The sequence below is a fragment of the Cervus canadensis genome, chromosome 26 (assembly GCF_019320065.1).
Source record: "Cervus canadensis isolate Bull #8, Minnesota chromosome 26, ASM1932006v1, whole genome shotgun sequence".
Taxonomy (NCBI): Eukaryota; Metazoa; Chordata; class Mammalia; order Artiodactyla; family Cervidae; genus Cervus; species Cervus canadensis.
In genome coordinates this window covers 49,163,473-49,188,392 of record NC_057411.1, presented here as the reverse complement: position 1 = coordinate 49,188,392, position 24,920 = coordinate 49,163,473, and the positions used below count along the sequence as shown (strand labels likewise).

At 55.7% G+C, this 24,920-nt stretch overlaps 1 protein-coding gene across 1 annotated transcript in view; it reads right to left on the bottom strand.

Annotated features, from left to right (window-relative positions):
• SORCS2 (sortilin related VPS10 domain containing receptor 2) overlaps positions 1–24,920 on the bottom strand; it is a 488,906-nt gene that overhangs the window by 301,045 nt on the left and 162,941 nt on the right. The window lies entirely within an intron of this gene.

Genomic DNA, 24,920 nt, shown 5'->3' with positions numbered 1-24,920 from the left:
GAGGTGGTCCCAGCGAGCAGGAACGGGTCGGGTGAGGCTTTGTAAGAGGGGCTTTGTCCCCACCCACACCTTCGAGAACAAGAAGCCGGCCAGAAACAGCAGTTGGGGGCTGCAGGTGAGGCTAGGGCAGCCCCGAAGTATGTGCTGTCATTAACGTTCCCTGGAGCGGCAGCCGAGGGCAGAGCTGATGACAGCTGGCCGGGAAGATGGGCGGGGACAGCTGGGACCTTGGGGGGCATGGGGGTGGGGAGGAGGCGGGCACGAGTCATCAAAGGCACACACGCTTTTTGTCGCTGGTGCTAAACTGTTTACCGCACACACTGGGCCCTAACTTAACAAAGCCTCTTCATATCAGGACTGTGCAGGAAATACAACTGTTTATAAAAATGAAAATAAATGCACATAAGCAGCAGAAAGTTTCCCACCCCCCAAAAATGTATGAACAGCAAGGGAATGAGATTTCATTCACCTGCCAGGCGAGAAAGGGTCCCCCTCTTCCCAATTACTTCACAAGCCTCTACATCAAATTTCATTTCACTCACTGCCAGACCCTATTAGCGGCTCCTAACATCCCCGTTGCTATGGGAACCCCAGGAGGTGAAGCGGGAACAGCCCCCCGGGGTCCCAGCAGAGCGGTCGGCCTGGTTAATTTGGGGTCACCACATGGGCCATCCCCAAGTTTGGTGCCTTCTGGCAAGCAGGACTTTTCTGCTCTCCATCTTGGTGGGCATAGGCACTGCCGCAGTCTGGCTGATCTTTCTTTCCCTGGTGATTAAAGCAGGGAAGATAGAAGGAGGAGATGTCAAGTGAAATGGGACAGTGTACATTTTAAAGGCAGCGATGATTAAAAAAAAAAAAATCCGAGGTCTTGTCAATGGAGGCGCGATCAGCCTGCCTTGCTCGGGAACAAAGCGATTTTCTCCTGCTGGGCTCTCGGGCTGCCCGAGTCAAGCAGGAATCATCTGAAGATTGGGGAAGGCAGCAGAGTGACAGGCCCTGGACGTGCAGGAGACAAGCGTATTTTTAACCTATTGATTTATATTTTATCATCTTGCTGTTCCCAGAGGGGATTTCAAGAAGCGGGAGCGTGACAGCTGGAAGGGACCTCAAAGTCTGTTTAATCTGGCCCTATCCAGGGCGAAATTGTCAACCTTGCGTCCTTGGAGAGCAGCTGCCATCTGGGCTCTGCTTGCACACCTGGGCAGCGGGGAGCTCAGCCCCTGGCCTGGTGCTCGGGCCCCTCTGTGCACCAAGCTCAGTCTCCTGGTAAATTCTGCCCATGTGGACTCTGTCCTGCCACAGTGGGCCATCACCAAGGGGTTCCCCCTCCCACTCCCTCTGGGTGAGATTCCCCACTCATGCCCATCCCCTTCATTCTAAGCTCCGGCCTTTGCAAAAGCTGGTCCTCATCTTGGGACCCTCTTCCTCTCCCCCCACCCCCACCTCTAATGCCTGGGTTAAATCCTACTCAGCATTCAGATCGCAGGCTAAGTGACACCACCTCCAGGAAGTCCCCCAGGCTCCTCCCCTGGATTCACTGTCTCCTCCAAAGTCCTTTAGACCCTGTGCTTCCCACTCGCCCAGCACAGCCAACAGGTCTGTCACCACCCTGAGTCACGAGCCCTTTGAGGGAGGGGGGCTGTGTCTTGTTTTATGTCCCACTGCTGGGCACAGAGCCTGATGTATCGCGAGCACTCAAACTGCTTGTTGGCAGAAATATATGTGGCATTTCCCAAACTGACGACGAGGAAGGCAGTGAAGCCAGCCAGAGCCAGGTGCCCTGGCCACCTGCTCACAAGCCACTCTTCCATCAAGGGGATGCCACCCATCTTCCTGCTGGGGGTGCCCTCCAGGCACCACGCTGACCCACCAAGCAGGAGGAGAAATGGGGTCCCGAGGCCAGGACGCAGGTTGTGCCTGCCCGGAGGTAGACCCCTGGAACTGCCCAGCTGATCAGCCTGGGGCTGGGGAGAGCCGGACAGCCCCAGCTGACACCGCTGATTCTGCAGTGGGCAGTGGGAAGACCCCTCTGCTCTGGGGGCAGACCCTCCAAGCTCCATGTCCCTCAGTCCCTGGGTCTATCCCCTGGAGGAGGAAGAGGCACCCACTCCAGTGTTCTTTCCTGGAGAACCCATCCAGTGTTCTTGCCTGGAGAATCCACTCCAGTGTTCTTGCCTGGAGAACCCACTCTACTGTTCTTGCCTGGAGAACCCACTCCAGTGTTCTTGCCTGGAAAATCCCATGGACAGAGGAGCCTGGCGGCTACAGTCCATGGGTCCCAAAGAATCGGACACAACCGGGAGATTGAGCATGCATGCATGCAAGCATTAGTTCCCAGGGCCAAAAAGAAAGAAAAGTAAAGTGTAGTCACTCAGTCATGTCGGACTCTTTGCGACCCCGTGGACTACAGCCTGCCAGGCTCCTCCGCCTGTGGGATTCTCCAGGCGAGAACACTGGAGTGGGTTGCCATGCCCTTCTCCAGGGGATCTTCCCGACCCAGGGATCGAACTCGGGTCTTCCGCATTGCAGGCAGACTCTTTACTGTCTGAGCTAACAGGAAATTCCAGTTCCCAGGGGAAGGGGCTGATGATCAAAACACAGGAGGGAGGCATTTTGATATCACTGACTGAAGAAAAAAAAATCACCTGAACATTCACAGTGAATTGGAAACTGCACCAGTTTCATAAGAGATCCACATTCTGTGCTCAGGAGACCACCCTGGGGGCCCCAGAGGAGCCTGGACGCAGCCTCATTCAATGTAACGAAGCACCTGACCTCCTGTACAGATGGGACTTGGGTCCTGGGTGAGGGCTCCCTGCCCTGGGCAGGAAGGCTGACCTACAGCGGGTGCTGAAAAAGGGGGCTGTCGGGGTGAACCTCCTGGAGGACACGGGGCTGTGGCCTTGGCCTGGCGAGGGCACGTCTGCAGGATAGCAGCTTGCTGGCTGATCTTCCGGGAGGCCCGTGGGCACCTCCCTGCCTTGAGCCTTGGACCTGCCTCGTGTCATCACGGCCTTTGGCCTCTCTGAGCCCAGCACCCCCCTCTGTCCATGGGGATGATGTAGGTCTCGGCCAATGCCTCACCCAACAGCAGAGCTGTTCTTGGGCCCACGTCTCGAGGATGAAGACCTCCTCCCGGATGAGCCCTGGCGGGCCCTGGTGTTCTCACTCACTCCCTGCACTTAGAAGGATGCCAGCCCAGGGAGGGACAGCCTGGACCAGGACAGACGGGAGAGATGCAGCAGGACGGGCTCACGACGGAGCTCTTTCCAAGCCCCATGACGCCCTGCGGCGGGAACATGACAGCGGGCAGAATCACAGCCCGTCGGCCCCGCGGCCCGGCACTTCCGCTCGGGGAGCTCTTCCATGGATGACCCGTGCACATGGACTCCTGGGTGTCCTGGGCGACTGCCCGCGCACCGTCTATAACAGCTGCAGACTGGAAGCTCCGTGCAGACCCACCGCAGGCCTGGCCCACTCGCCGGGACTCAGCTGCCCACGGGAACACGGGGCAGCGTCCAAGAGGAAAGACTTACCACGCAGACTGCAGAAAGGACCCCCCACCGGCTGCAAGGAGGCCAGCTCAGCGAGTGGAGCCGGGGAGGAACAGTGCTGTATCCCTTCTGTGTTCAACATGGGAGAGGCAGACCCCCTGAGCTGAACTAACTCTTCAGCACGGTTCCAATGGTAGGCTTTCTGTTCCCTGAATTTTACCTCCATTGAAAAAGGGAGCGAAGACAAGGGTAGATACTCATTTCCGCTTGAAGACACGTGATGACAGGGGGTGCTAGAGGGGACGGAAGAGACTTCTTACAGGGTGGTCTTTGGGGGAGGGGGAGGGCTGGCAGGGGGGAGGGGAGGTTTCCACTGGGGACCCTTTACTATCTGCAGCCCACTGGCCTGACAGCCACTCCACCTCCACACATCAGGGGCACATGTGCACACGTGCGTGTGTGTGTGTGTGTGTGTGTGTGTGAGCTTGGGTCAGCGATTCCATCTCCACACAAGAGGGGCGTGCGCGCACGTGTGTGTGTGTGTGTGTGTGTGTATGTGACCTCAGGCCACACGGCCACTCCAGGGCACCTCGCCTCTGATGAACCCTCACATCTGGCCACAGTCTTTCTCCCTCCTACCTTCAAAACATGAAAAAAAAATGCCCATTTTCATGCTGGTGGGGCTGGCGTACATGGCTGGCAAAGATTAGACCCTGATGAAAGCTTTTAGCTGGTGCTTAATAATTGCTTCCAGTGAAGCACATTGACAAATTCCTTCCTAACTAAACCGGGCTGCCTGGACCTTGAGGCAGTCCTGCTCCCTTGGGGGCAGCGAGGTGGTCGGACAAGGTGAAGGAAAACAGAAGGGTGTCCCCACCCGGAGGGTCCCCACCCCTCACCCAGACATGGCTATGAATCACGATACGGGGGAGGGCGCGGACCCCTGCCCCCCAAAAGCACCAGGCTTCTCCCAAAAAGCTTGCATGCAGGAGGCCAGGCGAGAACACACGTTCTCCCACCGTTTCCCCCAACAGCCCTGAAAATGGGCCCCTGGCCCCCACTTTGCAGATGAGAAGCCGAGGTGGGAGGGGCAGTGGCCACCCCCAGAGGCACATGCAAGAGACGGCAGAACTATAACCAGACCCACTGGCCTGAGGCCGAGCCCGTGGCTCCTTCTAGAACAGCCTCCTGGGGACTTCTCCGCAGCCCGAGCTGAAGAGGAAGGGGCTTCCTGCTGACCACAAGGCAGCCAGACCGCCTATTCCCCACCCCCCAGGAAGGCTGTCGGCTCAGCAGTGGACGCCTTCGCCTAGATGCATCCTCCATGAAGAAGTCAATTCCCGTTAAGAGAAATCAATTCCGCATTTATATACCAGTGAGGGGAATCCTGTTTCTCTCTGCTAAAGGCCCCCAAGGGGAAGGGTGAAGGGATCTGTCAGGCTCAGAAGGCCACACGGCGGGTGCTAGTTCTCCAGAGTCAGGCCTTGGCACAGCCCAGCGCTTCCCAATAGACACCCTAGACTGCGTGAGTGTCCTCACTCACTGCTGCGACCCCAGGAGGCTCACCCGCCTGCCTTCTCCCCCTCCTCCATGAAGCTTTCCTGCACTCTACATGCTGGGGAGCCTCTGGGAGCCTCCCTGCAGGTTCTCACTCCCAACTGGGCCACGAAAGCACTTGTCAACGCTGCCGATGGCCCCAGACATTTCCCTCCAGCAGAAACCTCCGCAGAGTAGAGAGCCTGGGTCCCCACCTGCCACACCCTCCCTCCGTATTCAGTTCCTGGGGCCCCCTGACTCCAGGCTCCTCTGCAGAGCCTGGAGGACTTCACAAGGGGCCAACTGTGTTCCCAGAGCCCAAGGGATCTGGTCTGAATCCTGGCTCCACGATTTAGGAGCCCTGTACTCCAGGGGGCTCAGTTCCTCATCTGTGACACAGACGCTGTGTAGGCTCCCAGGACTGGAGCAGAGATGAAATGAGGGTGGTGGGTCCACAGTGAGCTAGGTTAGGGCCAGGGTTAGAGCTGGCACTCAAGTTAGAGTTTGTATGAGGTTTAGGGTTAGGGTTAGGTTTAAAGTTTGGGGACAAATAGGGTTTCAGCAAGTGCTAGATTCAGGGTTGGGGTGGGACCGGAGGTGGCATGGGCCTTCTCTGTGAAACACTGTTTTGCATCTCATGGTCTGTGCAGCACTTGTTTAATGATACTTGTGAGAAGCATTGCGTGTGGCAGTGTAGGTGAGTTGCTATGAAGTGGAAGTGAAAGTATTACTCAGTCATGACCGACTCTTTGAGACCCCATGGACTATAGCCCGCCAGGCTCCTCTGCTCGTGAAATCCTCCAGGCAAGAATACTGGAGTGGGAAGTCATTCCCTTCTCCAGGACATCTTCCCAACCCAGGGACTGAACCTGGGTCTCCTGTATTGCAGGTAGATTCTTCACCATCTAGCCACCAGGGAAGCATCGTATGTGTTAGTGTAGGTGACAATGAAATATCTGAGAAGCTTGTTATATAAATCAATGAATGGGCAGACCTACCTACTCACCACCATAGGCTCCTCTGCCCACTTCTGTGCCCATCCTCCTTTCTTCCCTGGCCCAGACCCCTGCACCTCTCCACCTACTGGGCCAGCATAGCTGCCACCTCCTCCAGGAAGCCTTCCAGGATGTCTCCAGACTAGGTTGCTGATTTGATTACATCAGATTTTCCGACAGTGGACATGAGCTCAAGAACAATGTTTTGGGGGCTGAGCCCCATCCCCTCACCATCTGCTCTGCTCTGAAGCCCAGCACCAGGGTGAGACCCATGGCAGGGGAAGATACACAGCCTTGGACCAGACCCTGCCTGTCGGTGAACCTACACGGCTGTGTCATGACCCTCCCTGCTCTAGTGTCTCGTCTACAACACTGGAGGATAAAGGCCACACACCTCCGAGTGGCTGTGATGACAAAGTGTGATGATAACATGTGTGGAGGGCCTGGCACCCCACTGACTCAAGTTGGGGGGCTGCCCAATGGACTGTGCCTTCCCTCCTCAACAACGAAGGTGATACCCAGGCCCTCGGGGATGCTTCACCATGCTCTGAGACACCCAGCCCCAAATAGGATCCCTTTCTGAGGTCACAGGGCTTTGAACCCATTCAGTCATTCTGTCTTGGTCACAGGAATAGAGGTCAGAGGCCACCCAGCAAGTCCCAAGTAGAACCTCACTTCATCTCCCTGGTATCTGAGCAACTCCTCCTCCCTACCCCCACCCCCAAGCTTCAGAAAAGCAGGAAGAGAGCAGCTGGTGCTTCCAGGAGCAGAGGAGGTTGGAGGGGAGGTAGGTGGCCCTGGGAAGGGGTGATGGCTGCTCTCTGTGGATGCAGAAGCCAGGTGACCCCACGGAAGCCCCTTGTTCAGAAGATTCTACCAAGACAAGGCAATCCAAGGATGGCCTTTTGGAGGCTTGGGGAGGGGGAGGGGGCTTTCTGTGAGGCTCTGGGTGGGAGGGCACTGGTTCCTCTTCCTCCTAGGCGGAAGGACACAGATGCACACAGAGGCTGTTGGCCAACCAAGGCAGACACGGCAGTTTGGATCTGGGCACCAGCTTCAACCCAAAGGCAGGGATTCTCTGCAAAGGAGGCTTGGCATCCGTTTCCTGGGTCTGCCGGCTCACTGAGGATACATTGAGCAACGTCATCAGAGGAAGCCAGGTAAAGGGAACACGGATCTCGGCACTGTTTCTGTAACTTCTTGTTATTTTTAAATAAATAAAAAGAAAGTGAGACTTGGGAGACACACCTGCCAGATGTACATAGAAATAGACAGATGGAGACTATGCAAGCTCCCACCTCCCCACACCCCAAGGGCACCTGGAGACACCGCTGAGCCTGCGGCCACCCTCCATCCCCACTCTCCAACTGGCCCCGTGTTGGAAACCAAGGCCCATAAAAACGCCATTGTAACAGCAGCCACGGTGGGGTCCCTCCGCGTGATGGGCAGGCCTGGACACATGGACCAGCCAGGGCCGGGGATGCAAGAAGTAAAAGAGGACGTTAGAGGAAGAGAACAGCTCACGGGAGCCGTGGCCTTGAACCCATGACCCTGCCCACCAGCGGCCACAGCCCCTTCTCCCTGGGAGAGACAGCAAGAGGCAGGCGCCCCAGGGTAAGGTCCCAGGGGGCTTCTCCAGGGCCCCGCGGTGTCCACACTGGCAGCTGAAGTGTGGTCGTTTGCAGGGCCACACTGTTCTCCTGAACCTATTTCCCAATGCAGCTGCCCGGCCCTTGTGGGCAGCAGGTGTGTCCCTAGACTCGCTTCCAGCCCACAGAGCCCAGCACGGCAGCAGCAAGTGTGCCAGACCAGGAAAACCTCCCAATCATCATGATGTGTGAAAAGCAGACGGATTTACTCTACTGGGTCCCACGCTGAGCACTTCCTAGATGTCAGCTCCTTTAATCCTCCCAGAAGCCCTGGTTGCCGGGAACCACTCTGCTCCCGTTTTGCAGGTAGGCACGTGGGGGCACACCGAGGGAGGCTGCCCTGACTTGAGAACATAGCCCTGAGGCCTTTGGAAGTCTGGCTGCGAGAAAGGAGGCCCTTTGCCCAGTGCATCCTGGTTGAACTCACCAGTGTAAGGCTGGAGGACACCAAAGCACACTTCCTGCTGTAATCAAACTCTCATCTTGAGCTTTGGCCCCTGGAGGTGCCCGGTAAAGCAGGCTCAGAGCTCTCCTGGAGCTAAAGAGCTTAGCTGGCAGTGGAACCCCAGGCTCTTGGATCCCAGTGCTGCCTGACAGCTGACACCCTGATGGGTTTTCCTTGACCTTGGAGGGTCAGGCCCTGGGCACCAGGCTGGGCTCCGGGCAGTGGCGCCCCTCCCACCCTAGTCCACCGCGAGCCCACTGCGACCCGGCCAAGTCCCCAGCAGGCTCTCCACTGACTTTGCTCCGGATGTTTTACGGTTCCAATTTCAGATCGCGGCATGTCAGTATTTCACCACTCCTCCGAGAGCCCTCGTCCAAACAAAAGGCTACATTAAGGCTGATTTATTCGTAATGCCTCAAAGCCACCACACAGACAAGCTGACCCCCAGAGCATCCGGAGCCAGGGCCGGGTCTCCAGCCCCGCCTTTGTGGCCGCATTCGCCAGGGTTCGAGAATGAATGAGCAAGTGCACGCACAGGTGGACGGCACGTGCCAATCAGGCAGAACAGACAGCTGCCCACCAGGAAGAGAACCCCGCCTACCTGAAACAGGCCCCGCCCACTGTAACACGCCCCGCCATTGGAACAAGCCCCACCCACTGGAACAGACCCCGCCCACTGGAACAGGCCCCACCCCCTCACCCTTCTTCTTGATCCCAACTTGCTGTTCCTAAGCGCCTACGTCTTGCCCCGTCCTCCTCTCCTCCCGGGGAACATCCTAACTCCTCCCAGGAACTCCTCCCAAGCAAGTCTGTTTGGAAAAACTTCTGGAACCTTCTGCCCGCCTGCTCTGAGCCCCCACAGACCCAGGACATGGTGGGTTAGATGCAGCCCCCACAAAGGATGTCACTCTGGAGCCTGTGGAAGTGACCTGGTTTGGGAAAAGGGCCTTTGAGGATGTCGCTGAAGATCTCCAGCATATCCTGGATTATGTGAGTGGGCCCTAAGCCCAGTGACATGTGTCTGTATGAAGAGAAGAGATTGCACACAGGCAGCAGATGTGAAGATGAAGGCAGAGATCGGGGCGATGCATCTACCAGCCAAGGAACCCCAAGAATGACCAGCAGCCCCCAGAAGCTAGGGGAGGGGCCTGGGGCAGACTCTCTCTCAACAGCTTGGGGAGGGACCAGCCCTGCCAACCCCTTGACTTTGAGCTTCCAGCCTCCAGACCCTGAGAGAACAAAATCTCTGCTGTTTAACCACTCCGTTTGTGGTGCTTTGCTATGGCCGCCCCAGGACACTGATACAGGCACTCGCCCATCTTCCAGATGGGGACGCTGAGGCTCAGCTTGTAGGAGGTGATGGCTGGGAATGGGCAGGGCTGGGGTCTCCACCGGGGGCTGCCTGACTCCACAGTTAGGGACCCCTGGACCACTGCTCCAGGTGCCCCTTCAAACAGAGTCGGCCCCAGACAGCAGGGGCCATTGGAAGGCTCCCTGGGGGCCCTGTTCACAACCGCCAGTTCCCCTTGGGAGATGCTGGGGCTCCCACCTTGGGCTGGGCCTTAACAGAGAGCAGGTGAGCGCCCGCTCAACCCCTCCATCAATCAGCCACCTTCACAGGCACGCAGCCCAGGGTTTAAAAAAAAGAGTTGGGAACTAAGCTTTGAAAGGATCACTATAAATCAAAATCAGTCAGCAGAAAATAAATGGAGGAACATTACTGATCTGTGGAAAACGGCATTTTTACATCATATCTGTTTGAGGGATAAAGTGTATTTTAATAGGTGGGTCTTCATCAACGTTTCCACCTCAGCTGTCCTTTAAAAATATTATTTACCCTCCATTGCTCATGACCTGATTGAATTTTAATTTCACCCATCCCTCCTTTTTAACAGTCACTTGAAGTGAAATTTTTAATGAAATTACATGACTTTTTTTTTTTTTCCTCTTGGCCGTCACTCTTCAAAATGATGCTCGGCATTCCTACTACCTGGAAGAGTTGGCATTTTTCAGATCTATTTATGGTAATAAAGGGTAATTGGAGAAGTTGTGATGTTTCTGGTGCCACCTTCTCTAGACATAAAGCACGCCCAGGGAACCTCCTGGAGGGGGGTGGAAATTGCTGATACTGGTTCTAAAGCAGAAAGCCCTCCCCAGGCTCCCATGCCCGCCGCCTCCCCACCCCCACCCGTCTGCTGTCAGAAAACTGCACATTCCTTACTTCCAAGAATTTCTCTTTGGAGAAGATGCTGTCATATTGGAACAGAGGAGCCTGGAACAAAGGAAGCGCGAGCGATGGGGTTTAGTGAAGACTTTGGCTGTGTCTGGCCAGGAAGGCTGAGATTTTTGGGGAGCAGCAGCCCCTGAACGGGTCTCTTGACCTCACGGAGTCCAGACAGGCAGGTCACCCAGAAACACCTGTCCCTCAGGAGAGTCGGGAAATCAGGGAGGCTGGTGGCTTAGCTACCAGCTTGGAAAGTAGCCGCCACGGCCCCTCTGAGACCTGCAAAGACAAATTTATCTCCCGAGAAAGCCAGTGGGAGAGACCAACGACGGATTCTGTCCCTATTTCCAGAATCGGCTCCTCTCAGCCATCTGGGGTGCAAAATGACTTCTGGGGGCCTCAGGCATTTGGGCCTCTGCGGGCCACTTCCTCCATAAAAGATATTAACACGTCTATTTTGCAGCTGCATTGGTGTAAAACAAAAGAAGAATATATTCCTATTATACATCAAAACATTTCCTTGACCTAAAACTTTATTTCTTCTTCTTCTGATTTTAAAGGACAGTAAAACATTTTTTGTGGGTCTCTAAATGGGTTGTGGGCCCTGGCACGGAGCCCCATGTCTGCAGGAGACCCCCGCCGGCCCACCACCTCTGCTGTCCAGCTGCGGCCTGCCCCCCAGCCCCCCTCGCCTGCTGGGTTCTCAAGTGCAGGCGGGTCGGCAATACCTGCCCTCTCACCTGGGAGGACAGAGGACCCTCTCCTCTGGAAGGAGACCCTGCTAAGAGTCTCAGCAAACCTATAAACACACAGGCGCATCAGCACCATTTTCCGCTTCATTCCAGGGTTTGCAGACCAGTCTGGGACCCAGTATGGGGCTTCCCTGACGGCTCAGTTGGTAAAGGATCCCCCTGCAGTGCAGGAGACCCCGGTTCCGTTCCTGGGTCGGGAAGATCTGCTGGAGAAGGAATAGGCTACCCACTCCAGTATTCTTGGGCTTCCCTTGTGGCTCAGCTAGTAAAGAATCTGCCTGCAGTGTGGGAGACCTGGGTTCAATCCCTGGGCTGGGAAGATCCCCTGGAGAAGGAATACGCTAGTGAAGTCACTCCGTCGTGTCCGAATCTTTGCAACCCTATGGACTGCAGCCTACCACGCTCCTCCATCCATGGGATTTTCCAGGCAAGAGTACTGGAGTGGGTTGCTATTTCCTTCTTACCCTATTATTCTTGGTCTTCCCTTGTGGCCCAGCTGGTAAAGAATCTGCCTGCAATGCGGGATACCTGGGTTCAATCCCTGGGATGGAAAGATCCCCTGGAGAAGGGAAAGGCTACACACTCCAGTATTCTGGCCTGGAGAATCCCATGGACTGTGTAGTCCATGGGGTCACAAAGAGTGGGGCACCGCTGAGCGACTTTTTCAATGTCACTGGGACCCAATCAATCTATGGGCCAATAAGCCCTTTCCACTTCTTCAGCAGGGTGGACAGGAAATCAATTTCAAACTCATCTCGGTGGCCTTGACCAGCCTTGGGGCCCCTCCAGAGGGGCCTGGACTCTGTGCCTTGCGTTAAGTGTGTGGACGGCCTGGAGGCATCGCCCGGGAACCAGCTTTATGCCCAGCACTGCATCGATGTAGACGAGGAAGGAGAGGCCTGCACACCCAGGCGTGAGCATCCCCCGTGTTTCCTGCAGCCCAGACCTGCAGGCCAGGACCGCCCCACTCCATCACTCCCCCACTCAGCCCCAGGCACCAGCTTTACCCCCATCCTGGCCCTGAGATGCCTCCCCCCACCCAAGAGACGCCACCCGCCCTTTGCGGTCCTGGGGAGACTTCGGCGCCTCTCCCGTCTCAAGCTTTCCCGATGACGCCCTGTCTTCCGACCTGCGTCACTTTCTTCTTCATATCCCACCCTCATTCACCAACCCGTTTTCTCCCCAGAGGCTCCTGGAGAAGCGGGTTTGTTCCTCTTCGTTACTGCCGAACGCATGGCATCGCCTCTTCTCTGACACTTCACAGTTGGGGTCCGTCCCTTCTCGAGCACAGGGACCAAGGACTTGCCCGTCCCGCCTCCCCAGCACCTGGCACACAGTAGGTCCTCTGGCTGTGAGCAGCTGCAGGCTACATACAGCTGGTACACCAGAGTTGTCGGGCTGTCAGGGCAGATGAGGGTGGGGATGACCCCGCCGCTCTCGTTGGGACGTCTCGGGAGTTTGGAGATTAGCCGTGTCCACTACCCACTATTCTGGGACATTCCTTCAAAGACGGTTTAAATCATACTTTGAATTAGAAAGAGAATGGTAGGGGTGGGGGTGGGCAGCTGGAGGAGCATTTCCTTCTGTCCAGAGCCCACTCATTCAGTCACCTTGGGGGCACTCAGCCTTCCCCAGGGAGGAGGAAGAGGAGGGCTCTCTTCCAAAAGGGGACCTTTTAGGTGCAGCTGCCAGTGGCAGGAGCTGGGGGGCAGGCCTTTGGTGTCACATGCTGGGGAAAGCTGTCCCTAATGTGAGTCGGCCTCGAGCACAGCCTGCCCGCTCCAGGGCTCATCTCCTGGCCCTGGGGTCCCCGCCTCTCTCACAGCGCATGCATGCCTGAACGCTCTCTCAGCTGGGCTGCAGGTCAAGGAGGCCACCCCAGTCCCCTCCAAGCAGAGCCAGGAATCCTTGTCGGCATCGCTTAGCCTCAAAAAAAAACCCGTGTCTGATCATTCAGGGGCCGCCCTCAGCGTCTGCACCAGAATCACCCACCAGGAGGGCACCTTCGGAAGTTTTTTAGATATGGTAAAGAATCCGCCTGCTGTGTGGGAGACCTGGGTTGGATCCCTGGGTTGGGAAGATCCCCTGGAGAAGGGAATAGCTACCCACTCCAGTATTCTGGCCTGGAGAATTCCATGGAGAGAGGAGCCTGGGGGGCTACAGTCCATGGGGTGGCAAAGAGTTGGACACCACTGACCAAATAACACTTCACTGCTTTTACTTAAATGGGAAACTTTCGCACCATTTCTAGAAATGGAAAAGTGAGCAACTCCGACAAGAAGTCAATGGAAAGTACCCACAAAGCAACTCCACGAAAACAAAGCGTCCTCTCCTGCACTGTGTGGTTCACCCAAGATGAGCCCAGGGCCTGGGGCTGCCCTCAATTTATGAGAGGGGAAGCAGAGTGCCGTCAGAGGCATGCTCACCCAGGGCCAGGCTCTAGGATGATAGATACAAGAGTGTGGACCCCGCCAGGGCTCCAAGGTCATTGGATGCCCCTGTCCCGGCCCCTCCATGACGGCAAAAGTTCCACTGTTGAGAAAACACCCAGCTTCTCTGAATACAGAATCCCTGACACACCCAGCTTCCCTGCCATGGCCCCAGCAACCCGGAAATCCAGTGACGGGGAGCTCACCACCTCGCCAACAGAACTCCAACAGGACAAGAATTGTCAGTGAGATGGTTGACAAGCCTCAGCAACTTCCGCTTCTGTAAGACCAGGCTGACCGCAGACGCTCAGCCCCTGCGAGCGCTATTTCTGGAAAGCCAAAGAGCTGGGGAACGTGCGCGCCAGGTTCCTATCTGTGAGTAGCAGCTCTTTTCAAATTGAGCCAGGCTTGCACACAGGGCTTCCCCGGTGGCTCAGTGGAAAAGAGTCTGCCTGCCGTGCATGAGACACCAGAGACATGGGTTCAATCCCTGGGTCGGGAAGATCCCCTGGAGGAGAAAATGGCAACCTACTCCAGTATTCTCGCCTGAAAAATCCCATGGACAGAGGAGCCTGGAGGGCTACCGTCTATGAGATCGGTACCATCAAAGAGTTGGACATGACAGAGCATCTAAACAGAGTGCAGAGAGGCTCAGGCTCAGTCCTGAATCCCAGGCTAATGTTGAGCGTGTCTTTGAGAACAGTGACCCCTCACCTCTGTTGGCTGTCATCTCAGCTTCTGCTATACAAGCATCCTCACCGAGGCGGCATCTTTGCAAGACTCTGCCCCAGGGAGATGGTTCTCCCGGTGACACCCCCAGAAACCACCTCCCTGCCCTGGGCAGCATCAGATGTTCACACCTTTTCTGGAAGTGGCTGCTACATCGGAGGCCCGTGACCATCACAGTGGATGCTTTGAACGTCTGAGACCAAGTATTTCAAGAAAAGAATTTTAAAAATAACATTGGGTGGTTTCTTAAAAGCAAATGCCTGCAGCTGTCTTCACTATGTTCTCTAAGCATGCCACAGCCTAAAAGAATGTGGGACTTTCAGAGTGGTCTTGGTATAAATCTTCCAAACAAAGCAACATATTTCTAGTGAGTCCCTTGTCTCTGCTGAGAAAAAGAGTCCAGAAAAACCTTAGGGTCTACAAGATTCTGCCCCATTCTATGGGCAAGCTGCCCATCACTCCCAGCCTCGGGCTTCCTATCTGTAAAATGGGATTCTAATAATATCTGCATGAGAAGAATATTTGATGGGGAGGTGAATACCACATAAACCTCACCTGTGGATGGTAAGGCCTCATTCACACACTATTGTAACTGCAGCACTCCAGTCAAATGGCCGTTCAACTTGCTTGCTTCATATGACCGGAGGGTCCGTAATTGCCAAAGCTCCTCCTTGTGTTTAACTGAGCCTGTCTCTCCGGGGGCCTATCATTCAGCCCCAGCTCTGCCTTGGGATAGCACAGGCTGCATCTGACCCCTGAACAGCAGTCCTGACCTCCCTCCTCCCTACCCCGAGGCTCAAGTCTCCCAGCCCCCGCTGAACTTGCCGCAAACTAGTGAATAGGGAGTAAGCCAGACCCCACCTGCTATTTCTAAGTGAGTCCTTCTTTTCAAAGCAAGTCCACACGGAGAGGTGACCTCTCCCCCAGTTTGCCTCCCTCCATCCCAGGCATCCTCAACCGCCCTCCGAGCACAGGGTCCAGGGCCACAGAATTCCAAGATACCTGCACACTTGAGTTTCAGATATGTGATCGACATGCTGATTACACCAGATCAAAGAAAGATGGGTTCTGTATGATACTGAAAAATGGAGAAGGATCTGATAAAAGGCTCTCTTGCTGCCTTCTCAGCCAAGGTTAATTACAAATGCCAAGAATTAATCTGTGTCTGTGCGGGACAATGGGCCCAGAAGAGAAACATGACCCGTCCTCTAATTAAGACTGTCACAGATGGAACCCAGGCTTGGGTGGGGCAGACCTGGGCTTGTTCACAGCTGCCAGTGACCGTGGCAGTGAGCAGGGGGTCTGGTGGTGAGTGGTGGAGTTGGGCAGTGACCCGGAGATGCCGTGGGCAAAGCCTGGCCCAGGGGTCCCCTGAACAACAGGAAGGGAAGGCGTCAGACAGGAGCTTTATGTCCTCTGAATGGATGCCTAATAATAACCGTCAACGAGGAGAAGAAGCAGTTGAGTAAATTTCAACAGAGATGTTCCTTTCATTCAAGGTCACTTTCATCAGCCAAACTGGTTTCATTTTCACAGCCAAGAACAGTCACCATCTTCCCATATATATATTATCTGTAATAAATAAAGACAACCCTGCTTCTCTCCATACTTCAGGTTGGTCTACGGAATTCTAGCTAAAAGTAGAGGGGGAAAAATATATCTATATGTCTTTCATCGTGAAAACTGGCATATATTGATAACTTGTTTCAAGAGAAGAAAATGGTGGAAGGGTTGGGTTCCTGAATACAAAAAGACCTTCATGTTTGAAATCTAATTTACAACCTCTCCTTGGGGTGAAGTCACTTTATCTTCCTCCAAGGAACAAGGATGGGAACAATTCTGTTTGAGACCCAAACATCTGGCTGAATCACACCTCACATATCTCAGACAGAATACTACCTTCACAGGAGTGACTTGTTATAAAGCAGACCTGTCAAATCCAGCTCCACACATAAACTTCCTGAGCCGATTTCCCTAAATCACAAGACTGGCATTTCATCACCAGCTGCGTCTGAGGGTGTTCTGCAGTCCGGGTGAAGGAGCACCACCCTGCCACCTCCCACCAGGGCTAAAAACAGACCCATCTCCATCAACTTGACAAAGACAAAAAACTTGAATTAAGAGCCCTGTCTAAAATTAACAGCGATTGAAAGTTAATGATGGGGCAAATTTGGCAGAACGATCTCAACATGCATCAAGATGTGGTCTCGGCTTTCAGATGGGAGGCCCCAGTGGTAAATGTCATGGGAGCTCCAGCTGAGACCACGGCCATGTGGCTTTGTGAGCACCTTCCTTCCACCAGGATCAGACACTTGGCGAATGGTCTGATCTGTCAGCCCAACGCTGCCCTCAGCTCTGGGGCTGGGCTAACACACCCACTTGTCAACACCTGAAGCTGTGTCTGCCTGTCATCTCACAGCTTAGATCAGCAAGCCAGGAGCAGAGTCTATTGGGTGAATCAACTGTAGCGCAAACATTTAACTCAATCGGCAAACACACATCACGGGATCAGAGTCAAACCGTAATCAGAAAACACTCATACGCAATGTTACAGGAGTTATTTGAGATTCAATCCACAGCAGGCCCTTCCTGCACTTTCACAAGTACGTGGAAAATCTGTGTGTCTCTGTTTCTGCCAGGAGACTCTGAACTCCTGGAAGGCAACCAGCATGACCCACGCCGTGTTCAGATCCCAGCCCCGGTGCAGGGCCGGTACCCTGAGGAGGAGGCTCTGATTAACTGGGAATGGTGATCCTTGTAACTCTGCTAAAAACTACATTCACACACACCTACATGTGAATGCACAAAGACGTGGGCACGCACATGCACAGACGTGGAAAACAGACCAGATAGAAACACATCTGAGTGTAAGAACAGGTTATTAGCGAATTGCTTTCTTTTCTCTTTTGCACGCTTGCAAGTGTATCTGCATTAGGCGTGTATTGTATGATTTACAACCTGGGGGGGTGGGGGCTGTCCTGTGACAGAAGAGGTGGGTACAGCTATGCATGGTTACAGAGCTCTGTCCAGATGAGCTTTGAGGTGGCCGGGAAGGCAGAGATCACTGCCCACTGCGCTCCTGTTATGTCTCAAGAATTGCCCACACATCGCCTTGCATCGAATTCACCCGGCTCTTGTGTTTCTATTGCAGGCCACGTCTCTGGAACTTTCTAAGCTGTAAGCATTCACCCAAATTAATCTTCATAACGACCCCATGACTACAAAAGGCCCTCTTATTATCCCTGTGACTGCTGAGGTACAGAGCAGTTAGGTAACTCACACTCACATCCCAGGCAGCCGACGGGAGAGAAAGGGGTTTGAATGAGATGGAGAGACCAGCCAGGTCTACCCGACAAGAAATCAGCCACATTTGTTCCCATCTCTCCCCCACCCTGGGGTCACTCTCAGATCTGTCGTCTCTAAGGACACTTGGGCAGGTGGATGTTTATTTCAGTCCGGCTGAAATGTGCAAATGTGTGTGTTGCTTTGTCTGTGCTGTGGAAGTGAAGTGAAACTCGCTCAGTCATGTCTGACTCTCTGCGACCCCGTGGACTGTATAGCCCGCCAGACTCCTCCGTCCGTGGGATTCTCCAGGCAAGAATACTGGAGTGGGTTGCCATTCCCTTCTCCAAAGGTTGACATTCCCGAATTCTTCCTTTGTGTTGTTGCTTAGCTGTGATTACCACTTTCGCTGGTCTGGCCCAGGCTGGTTCCGGGCGGCCCAGCCCGAACTGAGACGCTCCTCCATGCAAACTGCGGTAGTGTAGGTGAGCCCCCCTCACGCTCAGCAGCACTGTTATCAAGAACTGGACGCATGGGACAAGCATGCCCACCCGCTGGCCCTGGCGAGTCCTCTCTCCAGAAAGGCTACAGCAGTGCGCTGCTGCTGTCCGCACGATGCCGCCAGGCCCAGGAACAGAGTGCTCACCCAGCACAGGCCGTGGGAACGTGGGGGTTTTCATGTCCTGGGAGGTCTGTGGAGCTGGCCCAGATGCTTCTTGGATTTTTCCACTTATCCTCTGAATGAGATGCTGATACAGACCCCAGCACCCCATTGGATGCCTCTGCACCCCCATGCTTGACTCAGAGGTAGGAGAAGACACAGCCTCCCATCTGAGGCTGAGTTTCCCCTCATCGTGGTAGTGAGCTCCCCATCACCAGGGGCAAGCAAGCATACACCTGGGGAGGACCTGAACGAGGTGTCCAGGGGAACTTGCCCAAGCCGGGGCTGGACCAGGCAGATTCACAGGCCCTCCCCAATCCCGTTCGCCCATCCTGCCCCTGGGCCTTTCTCATCACATGCCAGGAGCCCGGTGATAGATGGACTTGGTCAGACACTTCCTCCTGAGGATTCCCTCCAGTCCCAACCCAGATCAACCATCTGTCAATGTATTTGCAACTAAACCCCAGTCGAAGCGCAGAGGCCCATGGGAAGGCACGCTTTGGCTGGGGTGTCCCTGCTCAAGGCCCTGCCTCCCAGCCGTCGTCCACCTGGGCAGAGAGGCGGCAGGGTCACACGGCCCCTGCAGAGTCAGGGGGACAGCACAGGCCTCGGGCCCCTCAGGATACTACGGCAAAGCGTGGTCTGCTCAGAGACGAGGCCTCAGACCTTGATGGCCACCAAGACGCCAGCCTTGGGCTCATCAGGCACTTGGCCATGCAGGGTCAGAGGCGAACTTGGCCAGAGAGTGTGAATAGAAAGAGAGAAAATGGGTAAGTCAGGCCATATCATCTGAAAAATCCCACACCCGGGGAGCCTGGGGGGGATCCCGTTGCTGCTGCAAACAATTTCCATGGGAGAAACTCAGCAACATCAAGTGACCCAGTGGCCAGCAGGGTCGTGATCCGCGGTGAGCGGACGTCCCCCACCCCTATAGCTCCCGGGGCCCGTGTGTAGGCGAGCCCGTGGCAGCTCAGTTCATCCACCGGTGATTAAAACCTGCAATTCCCATGCCTCTGGGGCACTCCAGGAGTTCCAGGTTGCCCGGCCAGCCTCTCAAGGGTCCCTGCTCATCTTCCAACACGATGATCCTCAGGCCCCAGGGAGAAGGAAATAACTCTGGCTGTAACTCAATCCATTTTTTTTTTCCCCCAATCAGATAATGAATGAATAAAGTCCCACCAAGACTCTGAAACCTGGAGGCTGAGGAAGGCGGAGCACCAGACCCAAGTATGAAATAATGAATTTATAATCCCTGTCCAGAGCAGTCAGGATGGAAACTGACATCACCATGGAAACCAAGGAGGTGTCACGAGGTTCTCTGGGAGGACCGAGGCAGGCCCTTCAGCTGGTGCTCTGGGGCTGGAAAGGGTGAGAGAGCAGACGGCGGGACGGGGCCTCCCTAGTCTCGGAATCTGCTCAGTACATCCGCCCAACGGGGTGAGAACAGGCAGCCTCTCAAACCAGAATCAGGGGCCCCTGTGCCCCCAGAGTCTGCAGCCAGTACACGCGTGGGCACAGCCCTTGCGAACCTCCACAGAAACGCAGAAGGGACCTCAGGATAAACAGCCAGCTCTGTGCAGGAGGCCCCGAGAATGTTCAGCAAAAGGCCGACTCTGCTTGGTGCTGAGGACGCCCCCTCTCTGCCTCCAGGAGCTCCCCAGAGCGGGGAGAGACCCCTGAGTCAGACCAAGGCCTGGGGCAGGGTCCTGGGGTGGAGACACCCAGGAGAGGCGTGATGCCTCAGCAGAGCACTCTGGGGGACGGGGTGCGGATGCTCCGGCCAGTGGACCTCGGCGAGCAGGAGCAAAGCGCACGGTGACGAACACTGAGGCGGGGACGGCCGTGCGCACCGCGGCCGGGCGCAGCTGGGACAAAGCGCAGCGTAAAAGCAGCTCCAGGCTGTAGCCAGAAGGTGCCGGGCAAATGGAAAACAGTCTATTCGCCCAGAGAAATGCCACCTCAGCTGGGCAAGAGGCGGAGCAGCATGGGGTGCGGTAAACAATTGCAGATGCAGGAGAAGGTCCTGAAATGCTCCAGCTGCAGCCCCACAAACCGGCACATTCGCTCACAGGCCAGACGCGGCCAGAACAGCCGCCTGATGGTGATGAGCAAAACTGTTTCTTTTGGGGGAAAGATTTGACGGCGTTGATGTATAATTTTGCAATCAAAATTAGTCAGCCAAGCTGCCAAGGACCCTCATTTGAAATGGTTTTACCCGAGCTGTTAATTCTATCCTCAGCTTCCGTATAACTCATTATCGAGAACAGTAATGGCGAAGCTCCCAGATGGACCAGTCAGTCCTCTGAATACAAACTTCTCCCTCTCGCCTCCTCCATGCCCGGCCCCAGCCTGCACACTCAGGGCAGGAAACTGGGGACTCATCTCTCCCTCCCTCTGCCTGGGCTCGCTCATCAGAATAGAAGAAAAACGGCGGCAATCCTAATTCCCAGCCCTCCGGGTGACCTCAGCACAGCTCTGGTTGGAGGTCAGGGGCTCGCACCCCAGCTCAGACACGAGAGGCTGGTGAGCGTGAGCAAAGCTCATGCCCTCTCTGGGCACTGTCTCCCCCAGGCCCTTCCTGGGCACTGAAGGGGATGATCTGATAGGAAACTCCGAGCCTGCCTGTCCTGGGCACCCGGCATGGGCCGGGCACACGGCAGACGCTCCACAACAGGACTTTCTCCCGCAGGAGCTGCAGAAGCTCTCTGTTCACTATCCAGGCACTTCTGTTTTTATTACTGTCACTACTATCCCAATTTCATAGATGAGGAAACGGAGCTTAGAGAAGGGGATTCACTTGCACTTGGCTGATTTCATCCGTAAATGCTGCGTTGGGAACCAAGAATCACGGCTTTCAAACCATACGGGGGACATGACTTGACACATCCTTAAAGCCCGAGGTGTTGTCCTTGGTGGGGGAAGACTTCCAGGGGCTGCACCCAAGGGGGGCGCTCTGGATGGGAGCCCTGGAGGTGAATGGGGCACCTCCTCCAGGAGGCCGGGCCCTGTGATATTACAGGCCCCCTGCACTGTCCCCCTCACCCCCTCCATGTGTGAAGAGGGGACACGTAATCTGGGGCAGGCAGTGATGGCTGAAAAGCCCTTTGTACGCAAAGGGATCCTTCTGTCTTTAAGCTGCTCTCCAATCCCCCGTAAATCTTCCTGCAGCCCAGAGCAGAGGATTTGAGGCCCTGGGAAGCTCAGCCATTCAGAGGCAAAGCTGAAAATGCAGCTGACATGCAGCCCCCCCCGCCCCTGGTGGCGTGGGAAGGCGGGCGGGCGGGGGCGTCTGTCACCAGCTCGAGCTCTGGAGCTGCGATTCGGGGTCGGGTTCTGGGCCCCTGCCAAAGCCTTCATTATGCTTGGAGAATGTTCTTTTTAAATTGTCTCTCTTTGTTTTCCCACTCCCCCAAATTTATTTAAAAATAAACTGCGTGAATTCAATGCACGGTTTCACAGCCCCATAATAAGCAATTTCCTAGCGAGTGTCAGAGCCAACGCCGCCTCCTGAGTGCGCACGCACCCAGGCCTGTCAGCGGTTCGCAGACGCGGAACGAGCAACCCCCAAGGGTGGCAATCGTGGTGCTGGAGAAGACTCTGGAGAGCCCCTTGGACTGCAAGACCAAACCCATCCATCCTAAAGGAAATCAGCCCTGAGTACTCATTGGAAGGACTGATGCTGAAGCTGAAGCTCCAATACTTTGGCCACCCGATGTGAAGAGCTGACTCATTGGAAAAGACACTGATGCTGGGAAAGATTGAAGGCGGGAGGAGAAGGGGACGACAGAGGATGAGATGGTTGGATGGCATCACCGACTCAGTGGACATGAATCTGAGCAAACTCCGGGAGATAGTGGAGGACAGAGGAGCCTGGCGAGCTACAGTCCCTGGGGTCGCAAAGAGTCAGACACGACTTAGCCACTGGACAACAATGAGGGTGGCAGGGTCCCCTGAGAACTTGCCCGAAAATCACCCCCGTCTACTGTGTCCTGTCCTCTCTTCTTGTGCTAGCCATCTCCACAAAGATGCTATTGTGTAATACTCCAACAACCCCGCAGCAGAGATAAGATCATTCCTCTTTACAGATGAGGAACTCGAGACTCAGAGAGGTTAATGAATTTGCCAGTGTTCACATAGCTGGCAAGCGGCAGGGTAGAACATCAGGCGTAGGTTGTCCGAGTCCAGCGCCCTGGGCCTCACCGCTGTATGGATGGATTTGCTGGCTCCCCATTCTGGCCATTGTGTTCTGGACACTCCGAAGACTGCTGCTACCCCTCTTAAAGTGCGACCTCACTTGAACAGTGTTCAAGGTAGCCAGGTCATTGAAACAGACCACAGACTATCACCTCCCTGGCCGTAGGCCCGATACTTCTGTTAATGCGGCCTGGGATGGAAGTGTCACACAATTCCCCTTTGGGGAGCTGGCGCTCCACAGAGAGCCTGGGACTATTCTAACCTGCTTCTGGGATGGCAGGGCTGGGAACCTGGATGCACAAATTACATGCATCCGCATAAAATTGCTCCCGAGACTTAAGTCCCTCCCGCCGGGTCACGGTTTGCCATTAAACGGCACATGGACTCGAGCCAGGGCCTCCCCTCATCTCCCAGTGGCCTGAGTCATGGTTTCTTCCACTTTCCTGAAGCCTGGACTGGGTGACTGCCCAACCGGGACATCTTAGGGGCAGGTGTTCAGGCAGTGCCTCAGAGACTAAGTCAGCAAATGAGTGAACGGATGCTTTCAGCCCACGACTGTGTCCCAAGGGCCTGAGCCCATTGTGAACCAGAGCGCTCCCCGCTCCCGCGGGGTAGGCCGTCTTGGGGGAGCAAGGTGGACAAGCCCAGACTGGCGAGCACACAGCCCACCATGGCCACAAAGGCCATGGAGGGGCCAGGGTGAGGGATGTGGACAACGTCTCAGAGACAGGGGTGCCGGGGAGGGGGGTGGCAGGGGGAGGGGAGGAGGACGGGAGGAAGGAAGAGAGGAGGAGAGAGGTCAAAAGGGGGCCTCCCAGCCTTTCCTTCCTCATCCACAGACAGACCAGAGACGCCAAGGAGGACGAGGCTGCAGGGATGCTCTGAGAGCCTCACCCAGGCCCGGCCCTCCACATCCGCCTCCTGATGCCCAGGCTTGGTGCCCAGGCCGATGGACATTGCTGCGACACGCAAGAACAAGAGACACCTCCCGTACCTGCCAAGGGCAAACGGCACGCACCGACAGCCCCGGGCTTGTTTTGTCTGATGGCGGGGTCGGGGGGAGGGGGCGGCCCTGGCAGCCGCGTCTGTGGTCCCTGCCAAGCAAGGCAGATGAGGGTGGCTGTGAATTTATGAGATACTCTGCGAAGAAGGTGCCTGGTTTTCTCTCCTGGGGAGTCCCAGCGGGACAGTCCACACGTCGTTTATTACCGTCAGCGGGCAGTCTTGGCTGCTGCAAGCGTGATCATGAGTAGCAGGTACTTGCCAGGTTCCCGGGGCCACAAAGCTGCCCCCTCCCCCGACACAGGGGAGCCCCATCGCCCCACCCCCCGGGGAGTCCTGGGGCTCCACAGGACCCCTACGGGCAGGACCAGATGGTGGGGACCACACCTCTGTTTTGCACGTCAAGCTCTGAGGTCCTTTTTGAGGAAATGCTTCTGGACCTTAAAAATGTTTGAAAGCTGAAGACCACCCCATCCAAAGGGATCTCCTGACCACACCGGATGTCCCAAGCCCAGCCCTCACCCAGGCCCCATCTCAGGCTGCGGTACGGTTCACTGAGATGCCCCAAACAAAAGCTTGGGGGCCTGTGACACACCCTTTCCCCCACACCCCGCCCAACATACCACCCATCCCTGTCCATTCTCATCTCCCCCAGACCCTCCACCTTCCTCTCGCTTGGCTGACGTCACTCCCAGGGAGCCCCGCCCTCTCTCACCTGGACCATTGAGGCTCTCCTTGGCCCTCAGGGGACTCCTGGAACCCTCCCTTCCCTACCGAACGCCCCCCCCCCCCCACAATGCTGCAGCCAGGGCCATGTTTCCACAATGCCAGTCTGACCAAGTCCCCCTCCATGGCCCCTGACTGCTCTCCCCACCCAGCTCACAGAGCCCTGCCTGCCTGGGTCCATGGACCTCTCTCGCTCTGTGGGGACAGTACGTTACCGCTATTGAGTCACTGAGGCTGATGGCATTTCCACCAGGAGCTGTCAGCCTCACACAGACGAGATCTCACAAGTACAGGAAGATCAAGCAGCATGCAACTCAGATGCGGCAGGGCTGGGATTCAAACCCCGGCCAGCTGGCTGCCTGGTGCCTCAGATGGGTTGAGAAGATCCCCTGGGGAAGGGAAAGGCTACCCACTCCAGTATTCTTGCCTGGAGAATCCCATGGACAGAGGAGGCTCGTGGGCTACAGTCCACAGGGTCAGGAAGAGTCGGACACAACTGAGCGGCTAACACAGCCAGCTCCAAAGGGGGATTTTCTAGGCTCCTTCTGCCAGGAAGCTTGAACACAGAGAAGCTAGAAGAGCCGCTGGTGTGAACACTTGTGACCCCAGGTTCTGTCACTTACGCACTGTGTGACATCAGGTAAGGTTCCGGAGTCCTGTGACCTAAGGCTTTTCCTCTGCAGATGGAGCTGACAACCCTGGCCTCCACGTCTAGGGAATCAAGGTGAAAGCCATCTGCACAACAGGGTCTAGCATGTAGCAGGCGCTCCTGCCAAGGCTAGTTCACTACCCCTGACTTTCC